Here is a 7,502-nt window from a genome sequence, read left to right as displayed (position 1 = left end):
AATTATCGACTTTGAGACCATTAATGTATTATTTCATTCATGTAAAATAATATATGTATGTGTTTTTTTGGATATGGTAAATAAACCAATATAGGAGGAATATTCACAAAATGTTCATTATTTTATTTGTCTTTATTTTACTATTTCTTTTGTATGCATGTGGATCTGTCATATATGTGTCTATATATATATATATATATATTTCAATTATACATAGCTTTATTGAGTTCTTTGTATATGTACCACATGCTGAGATAAATGCTATACATGGATTATGTCATTTAATGCTCACAATGACCACGTGGAATAGGGTATTTATTCAATTTGTAAAGAATATTGAGGCTTAGTTTGATTGTAATTATGTAATTCATCTTATTATTCACAGCTTAAAAACAAAACAGATCTATGGTGTCATAGCCAAATAATTAGAAATACTTACATTTTTCTAAATCCATTGAGCAAAACCATGTTTATGTAATTCATCTTATTATTCACAGCTTAAAAACAAAACAGATCTATGGTGTCATAGCCAAATAATTAGAAATACTTACATTTTTCTGAATCCATTGAGCAAAACCATGTTTTGGGAAAATCATATTAATGTCACCCCATGTCTTTAAGGTCAGATATTTGAGGATTATTAACTGTAGTCCCTCAGAATCAAAAATACAAGTATTGGGATATTTCAAGAACAGGGGAAAGATAGATGAGCAGGACATTGGTTTGTGGAAAGTTCAATGGTTTAACCTTTCTTCAAGGCGTGACCTCTAGAAACACAGAGTATTGGGTGGTCAGGAGATGGGACTCTGTGTTCCTTGGCAGAAACCATTTTATAGGAAAAGAACACTGGGAAGCAATGAAAACACTGGTCAGAATCCAAAGAGAAATGGCCAGGAAGGGATCTTGAATTAATGGAAGAACCACTAAATCAGAGAAGCCAACGTTGGGATAGACAAAATACCAGTTCTATAGACGGCAGAGGTAAGACCAATGGGAGTCTCTGAGTGAAGACACAGTTATCCACTTATATAAACTTAAATTCCATAACCTTCGATTTGAGTATTTTTCCAGTTGTAATTTAAGACCATTTGGTTTAGATTCAAAACAATTTACCCCTTTGAATATGCGTTCCATAATCAGTTCACTTTACCCCAGTTATCTGAATTTATTCTAACGCTTTTCTAAAGGCAACACTTTGTGTCTTGCAAGTGCAGATTAGTTAGAAATGTTGAGCTAGTAATAGAGATGTAGGCCAAAATGATTATAAGCATGGGGAGTCGTGACACAAATTTTGCTTTACTATACCACAGCAATGGCTGAAGTATGTTCAGAAATTTGACTGGCTTGCAATGTCAGGAATGTGGTATGTTATTCTTAACTTTACCATTTTATCTTCTGGTGTTTGGGGGAAAATGAATTACATGAGATGCATGTAGTTGGGTCTCTGGAACGATGAGAATACTGAAGGAAGAAGAGGACTGAAGACGAAAGCTGTCAGAGTTGCAGGACTGCATCTGCAACAGTATTTCTGGATACCAAGTAGTGAGGTGCTTCTGATTTTGATTTTGATAGCATTTGGGACTGTTCAGACACTGTAAATCTCTTGAAAGGTGAGAAAACTGATGAATGGTGGTTAAGATTTTTATGATGGTGTTAAATTAATACATCTGTGAATGAATGAATGAACAGGGTGGAAGGAACAGTCTTTGATGCAGTAGAAAGCCAAGTAATAAGAATAAAAGGAATGATAGGGTATAAAAAAAATCAACATTTAACAATAATCATAACTTTCAGGCAGTAATTATCAAATAATGCTAAAAGTTGTTAGACAAAATTTAGGAGAAACAGGATACTTACACAGCCTGTATTTATCCACTCCACAAGATAAATAGTAAGTTCATAGTAGAAAGGATTACTATTTTCAGATTAAAGAAGTCAGGAATTAAACAAATGAAGAATTGAAATGACAAAGGTGACAAATGATCAAGCAACTGTGATTTGTGTTACAAGGTAGTGCTGGAATGCCTGTATGATTGTTGTGCTTTGCTTTTAATTAATTATGCATATGTTCTGATCTTTTTTCTTTGTGATACTTTCTGCAGGACAAAGGCTAGAACATTGTCCCAAACAGAGGTGAGCAGCTGCTTTTGAAATTGTTATATGTGTTGTCACCAGTGATATCATGACTTCTTGGTCTGTGAGTTCATGCTTTCTGAACAGAGAATGTTTTTATAATAGATTTTCTTCCTGAGTGTACTGACTGTGGTTCAGGGAATCCCTATTATTACTTCTTTCCTTGTTTTAACATCTGTTTTGAAGTAAGCCAATTTCTTTCAATTACTGATACATTTTCTCTTTCACTAGTTTATTTTGGATGAAAATAATCTTTTAGCAAAATTTAAGTGTGCTAAAATAGTGATTTTTTTTAAAAGTCTTTTTAATTACTGGCACATTTGGAATATAGATCTTTCTACTCATATTTCTACTGTGATCATTATTTCTGCTGCCTTATTTACAGCTTGAAATTATAGTTGATTGAATTTTTTTTGTTTTTTCCCAATATATTTTATCTAATTTATTAGAACAATCAAGTTACCTATCTTTCATGAGACATATACGAGAGCCCCATTTTTGGATACTAAGCAAAACATCTACAGTTCGTTGCAATAGACAAGCTTGCATAAAATAAGCCTGGCTGTAGAAATGCTTATTTGTCAAGAGGTGTTTGTCTGGATCAATGATGAGCATAATTGTCTGAGGATGCTGAGGGACTCATTCCAGATGTCAATCTGAGGTCCAGATGAGTAGCCTTTAATAGGACAAATAAGACTCTCAGAGCCTGGCTCTATTTGGAGAACCCTTAGTGAAGGCATACTATCATTGCAAGATGTCTTTCCTTTTTCCAGAACAGGGCAGTGACATCCTGTCTCATGAGGCAGGATGTACCTTCAGATATGCTCAGTGATGGGAGAATTGCTCTGTTCTGCTCATTTTGAGCAGAGTTGTAGATAGGTAGTTTTATATAGGAAATACATTACTGAGTAAAGAATGAGGGAATAAGAAATATTAAATTAAGAAGGAATCACACAACTATAATGTAATGTATGAAAGTCTCATTAGGGTTTCGCTAAAATAAGGGAAAACTTGCCTATGTCAAATAATGATAATGGAAATAATTTCAGTGCTTTGTCATTTTACTGTTGATTGTTTTCTGAGACTATTTCTTTGTTTTTCTTTCTGTCCTGTTTTGCTGAGGTAGAAGGACTGGAATGAAGTCCTCCAGAGAATAAGGTGAGTAGCTTTGAAATCAGTGCACCATGTATTCTGTGTGAGGTCCAGAGGGCTCTGTGCATCTTTTCAGAGGCTTATAGGAGAATATTTTCACAATATCTGTTTTTCTCTGGGGAGTGTCTCCCCCTGCACTTGTGCATCATTACCTTTATTTCCCTTTATTTTATCTAATTTTTGCGTGGAAAGTACATTTGAATTTTGGAGAAGTTATTTTTGTTTATTTTTTAACAGTTTTATATTGCAATGAAATATCCTTTTGTGAAATTCAACTTAATGATAATTTTCTTAAATTGTTGCAAGGCCAAATGGGAGACAGATGTGGCAATCTTCTTCTGTAAAGATTTACAGCCTTAGAAACCCTATGGGGCAGTTCTACTCTCTCCTACAGGGTTGCCGTTTGTCGGAATCGACTCAACAGCAGTGGATTTGGTTTTGGTGTATGAGACATACTCCTGCTTCTTTGTATTCCTCATAAATTTTTCTTGAAAACTGGACTTTTTGAATATTATATTGTGGCAACTGTGGAAACCAGATTACCCCCCTCACCAGGATTTATTATTGCTGCTTGTTGTAGTCGGTTTTGTTTTTTTTTTTTAATCTGAACTAATTTTGTAAAGTCTGAATTGTTTATTGTGTGTTGCCACTGAAGTGTCTGTTCCATTACATTCGTGGTCCGCTAATGAGATTGGATAGAGATTTCCTCAAATTACTAGAACCAAAAAAATCCCCCAGGTTTTGTAGAGGAGCTCTGTGTGCCTACTGGGGCATGATCCTCAACCACGCAGTTTACAACTCTTGTTAGCCTTCACATCTTGCTCCCCTACAGCTTCAAAGTCAACCAGAAGAGAGAGCTAAGGGCTTTCTTAAGTCTTCTCTGAGCATACACAGAGTTCTGTACCTGAGTGTGGGCTTCTTTATTCCCAGGAACATGTTGAATTATTTCAAAGTTCTTATTTCCCAAACCATCTCATTCTCCAGCCTTCTCTCCAAAGCTTTATGGTAGGTTTATTGTTTGCCCCAACTATTTTCCATTGCCTCAGGAAGCAATGGTTAATTAAATCTTTAGCCCGAAAATATTTTCTGCAAATGCCCCCTGCCTAATTGCGTTAACACTGGACAAGTCCAAGTTAAATTAGAAAAAAGCAAGCCTGTGTTGAGGCAGTCGTCAAGAGAACCACCAAACAGATAAAAACAAATAATTACATTTCTTTGTGAATGAGGTCTGTAGTGCATTCTCCATACAAGTGCCAGGAATGTGGGCTGTTACTTTCAAGACTACCAGTGAGCCAAGGGAGCAGGGGATGGGATCAGATTAAGTTAAAACACCAAAAAATTTGTTGTTACTAAGATTGTACTTCTTTTTCTTGCATAAAGGCATCCAGTCGTTGCTACAAATTTTTGGTTAGTTTCGAGTTCCAAAAAAGTCGATTCTGACATTTTTGCCAGGTTTTTTCCTTTCTTTTTCTTATAGCTTTATTGATGGGACAGGTTTTTGCTGTTTCTTACTCTTATTTTTGTTGAACTCTTTGCTCATTGTGATTTTTATTTGTATTTCCCTAATGACTAATGTTTTTAAACATCTTTTCATGTGTTTCTTTGTCATGTCTTTGTTTTCTTTGGAGAAATGACAACTCAAATTTTTCCCAATTTTTGAATTTGGTTCTTTGTCTTCTTATTCTTGAGCTTTAACAGTTTTTTACATACTCTTACTCTTTTTTTTTTTTTTTAACTTTTTTTCAATTGTACTTTAGCTGAAGGTTTACAGAACAAATATTTTCTCATTAAACTGTCATTACACATATAGTTTTATGACATTGGTTAACAACCCCATGACATGTTAACATGCTCCCTTCTCGGCCTTGGGGAACCATTTTTTTTTTTTTTTTAATGAAAATATACCTAACCAAAGACAAACAATTTCAAAAATTTCTACGTGTACAATTCAGTGACGTCAGTTACGTTCTTCTAGTTGAGCTGCTCTTCTTACTTTAGATGAAGGTTTACAGAACAAAATAGTTTCTCGTTAAACAGTTAGTACACATATTGCCCTATGACAATGGGTAAGAACCCCACTACATGTCAACACTGTCCGTACTCAACTTTGGGTTCCCTATCACCACCTTTCCTGTCCGCTTCTGCTTTCTAGTCCTTGTCCCTGGACTGCTGTGCCTCATTAGTCCCGTTTTGTCTTATGGGGCTGTCCAATCCCAAGCTGAACATTGAACATCGGGAGTGAATTCACCACTGAGCTAAAACGGTATCCGGGGGCCGTACTCTCAGGGTTTCTCCAGTCTCAGGCCAGTAATCTGGACTTTTTTGTGTGTGTTAGAATTTTGTTCTACATCCTTCTCCAGCTCTGTCCAGAACCCTCTGTTGTGTTCATGGTCAGAGCAGTCAGTAGTGGTAGCTGGGCACCATCTAGCTGTACTGGCTCAGTCTGGTGGAGGCCTGGGTAGCTGTAGTCCGTTAGTCCTTTGGACTAATCTTTTCCTTGTATCCTGTTCTCTTCATTCTCCCTTTCTCCTGAAGGGGTGAGGCCAGTGGAGTATCTTAGATGGCTGCTAACAGGCTTTTAAGACCCCAGACGCTACTCAACAAGGTAGAATGTAGAACATTGTCTTTATAAACTGTGTTATGCCAATTGAGCTAGATGTTCCTGAAACCATGGTCCTGACAGTCCTCCGCCCAGCAATTCAGTGCCTCAGGTAGTTTGTAAGTGTCTTTGGAGCCTCCATGACCTTTCGTTGTACAAGTTGTGCTGGCTTCCCCAGTATTGTGTACTTTCTTACCCTTCACCAAAGTTACCACTTATCTATTGTCTATTTAGTATTTCCCCCCCACCCCTCCCATCCCTCGTAACCAAAAAAGATTGTTACTTATTGTGTGTAAACTTTTTCATGAGTTTTTACATTAGAGGTCTCATACAATATTTGTCCTTTTGTGATTGACTTACTTCACTCAGTATAATGCCCTCCAGTTTCATCCATGTTATGAGATACTTCACAGATTCATCATTGTTCTTTATCATTGCATAATACTCCATTGTGTGTATGTACCATAGTTTGTTTATACATTCATCTGTTGATGAGCATTTAGGTTGTTCCATCTTTTTGCTATTGTGAACAATGCTGCCATGAACATGGGTGTGCATATGTCTATTCGTGTGATGGCTCTTACTTATCCAGGATATATTCCTAAGAGTGGGATTGTTGGATCTTATGGTATTTCTATTTCTAGCTTTCTGAGGAAGCGCCATACCATTTTCCAAAATGGTTGTAGCATTATGCATTTCCACCAGCAGGGCATAAGAGTTCCGATCTCCCCGCAGCCTCTCCAACATTTGTTCTTTCCAGTGTTTTTGATTCCTACCAGTAATGCCGGGGTGAGATGGTATCTCATTGTGGTTTTAATTTGTATTTCTTTAATGGCTAGTGAATGCGAGCGTTTCCTAATATGTCTGTTGGTTGCTTGAATGTCTTCTTTTGTGAAGTGTCTGTTCATTTCCTTTGCCCATTTTTTAATAGGATTCTTTGTCTTTTTCTTGTAGAGCTGTTGGATTTTCTTATAGATTATGGAGATTAGACCTTTGTCTGACTTGTACCATCCAAACATTTTTTCCCAGTCTGTAGGTTCTGTTTTTACTCTTTTGGTGAAGTCTTTTGAAGAGCATAGGTGTTTGATTTTTAGAAGATCCCAGTTATCTAGCTTATTTTCTGGAGTTTGTGTGTTGATAGTTTGGTTTGTATCCTGTTGATGTCATGTATTAGGGCCTGTAGCGTTGGTCCTATTTTTTCTTCTATGAACTGTATAGTTTTTGGCTTTATATTTAGGTCTTTGATCCATTTTGAATTAGTTTTTGTATACGGCGTGAGGTATGGGTCCTCTTTCAGTTTTTTGCAGATGGATATCCGGTTTTGGCGGCACCGTTTGTTAAAAAGATTGTCTTTTGCACATTTGATGGACTTTGGGCCCTTGTCGAAGATCAGGTGACCGTATGTGGATGGATTTACATCTGGGTTCTCAGTTGTGTTCCACTGGTCAGTGTGTCTGTTGTTGTACCAGTAGCAGGCTGTTTTGACTACTGTAGTTGTATAGTAGGTTCTGAGGTCAGGTAGTGTGAGTTCTCCTACTTTATTTTTCTTTTTCAGTAGTACTTATTTGGGGCTTCTTTCCTTTCATATAAAGATAATGATTAGTTTTTGCATCTCTTT

At 36.5% G+C, this 7,502-nt stretch overlaps 1 long non-coding RNA gene and 1 other non-coding gene across 2 annotated transcripts in view; both read left to right on the top strand.

Moving 5' to 3' along the window:
- The first annotated feature begins 214 nt into the window (after nt 1–214).
- LOC111819801 (uncharacterized) overlaps nt 215–7,502 on the top strand; it is a 49,190-nt gene continuing 41,902 nt past the window's right edge. Inside the window, exons 1-2 of the long non-coding RNA XR_002823380.1 lie at nt 215–2,133; nt 3,260–3,291. This is a non-coding gene — a long non-coding RNA (uncharacterized LOC111819801). The remainder of the gene's footprint in view (nt 2,134–3,259; nt 3,292–7,502) is intronic.
- On the top strand, nt 2,732–2,798 carry LOC111819828 (small nucleolar RNA SNORD109A). The gene has a single exon (XR_002823405.1). It is a non-coding gene; the product is annotated as a small nucleolar RNA SNORD109A (small nucleolar RNA).

This window comes from Trichechus manatus, unplaced genomic scaffold (assembly GCF_000243295.1).
Source record: "Trichechus manatus latirostris isolate Lorelei unplaced genomic scaffold, TriManLat1.0 scaffold00019, whole genome shotgun sequence".
Taxonomy (NCBI): domain Eukaryota; kingdom Metazoa; phylum Chordata; class Mammalia; order Sirenia; family Trichechidae; genus Trichechus; species Trichechus manatus.
Note: the sequence above shows the minus strand (reverse complement) of the source record. Positions and strands in the feature narration are given on the sequence as shown.